At 38.9% G+C, this 1,677-nt stretch overlaps 1 protein-coding gene across 3 annotated transcripts in view; it reads left to right on the forward strand.

The window, feature by feature from the left end:
* LOC117169130 (exocyst complex component 4) overlaps positions 1-1,677 on the forward strand; it is a 121,632-nt gene that overhangs the window by 39,947 nt on the left and 80,008 nt on the right. The window lies entirely within an intron of this gene.

Consider the following 1,677-nt stretch of genomic DNA (forward strand, 5'->3'; position numbering starts at 1 on the left):
CAACTTTGTATGTAACAGAAAATCTGTAACATATAAAATGGTTTGCTTATAAAGAGCAGAATATTGTGTTCTACTTTACAAAGTAGAACACATTTTGTTTCGTATTAGGCATCTCAACCTAATACAAAAGGAATTTTGCATTAGTTGTTTCGACCTAATACAATTGGAATAAATTAAAGTTACTTTTAGAGATAAAATAATTTTATTATAACAACAATCTTTGCAGCACATATTAACTAAAACACAACAGGCACAACAATTGGGCTTATCGTTCACATTAATTGCTTTTTACATATGGTTCATAATTCGAAGTTTACGGGAAAATCTGCAGTTCTTTGGATCCTTTGGTTCTGCATCTACTTCCTCTTCTAAAGTTAGCTTTAAAGCCTTTAGGCCAGCATCTTTTAAAGCAGTATTTTTTGTTTTCTTCTCAGTTGTTTCATGTCGCTTAGATAGCTTTGCCTCTTTTGCTGACCTGTTCTCAAAAGTGCAGGTTCTGTGCAACTTAGCTGTAAACAACATGTATGTTGCATACAGCCTGTGCTAATAGCAAGGGTGATTTTCATTATACCAATCTGGGTACACCTTGCTTACATCTGCTATAGCATCCTTTAACATATTTTCTCGTATTCTTTCCTTCTGCATTCGCGGCTTAAATTTCGTGACGAAAGTTTGCAAGTTGATTGTTGCGATGTCAAAAAATTTATCTGTAGGCCTCCTCAACAGAATCAGTTGCCAGCTCTTTTGGGTATTGTACTCTCCACAATTAATATAAGTGTCATTTATATCCCCTTGATCTGCATCGGGAGGTCTTTGAATCTCAGAGAGGCAGTCATCACACTTATATTCCTGGACAACTTTGTAGGCGCTCCAACCTGCAAAGAATGTCACAGATTGTCCTTCAACGGTTGTACTTATCCCAGCGAAGGCTGTCTTTGTTACTGCCGTCTGCATTGACAGTTTTGTTTGCATGCTGATCATCGTCTTCACGAGTTCCATGTGTTTCATCGAATTCTGAAAGATCATCCTCAAATTCATCCGATTCCAAAACATCATCTGCGTCATCGAGTGTACCAGTTTCAAAGAACTGCATCGTTCTCTCGTCGTTAACTTCTTCAGGAGCAATGAGGTTATTCAATTGTTCCTTCAGAGCTACTGGCGATATCGGTGAGAAGTATGATTCATGTTCAGGAGTGGTATTACCTCTGCTTGAAGTTGCAATATCCTTCGCAGAAACCAAGATCCGAAAGGTCAAACGAACCATCTGACACGTAGGGTTTGAATTAAATCCATTGCGCCCTCGTAATCTGGAAAATAATTGCTCGACGGAATCCGTGTTGCAAATAACTGTGCACAACTGAAAGGAAGTGTAGGCATAAACCATATCCCGGTAGAGAATCAGTAAGCCCCTCACAGTTCCTTCAAGCGCTTGGAAACAAGGTAACCTGGTCAGTTTTCCTGATTTGTTTTTCGCGTGGATGGTAGGTTCCCATGTCAGACAGTCTTCTAGAACTTCAATGCATCCAGGATTTTCGTAAGACAGAGGGCGTTTCATGGGATTTTTATCGTAAACAATGCTGCTATTACAGACGTCTACTACGACATTCATCTTTCCCACAAACCATATCGACTTAGTAATCGTTTTGGATGTTTTGATTCCTGCCACATTAGATTTTT

This window comes from Belonocnema kinseyi, chromosome 3 (genome assembly GCF_010883055.1).
Source record: "Belonocnema kinseyi isolate 2016_QV_RU_SX_M_011 chromosome 3, B_treatae_v1, whole genome shotgun sequence".
Taxonomy (NCBI): Eukaryota; Metazoa; Arthropoda; class Insecta; order Hymenoptera; family Cynipidae; genus Belonocnema; species Belonocnema kinseyi.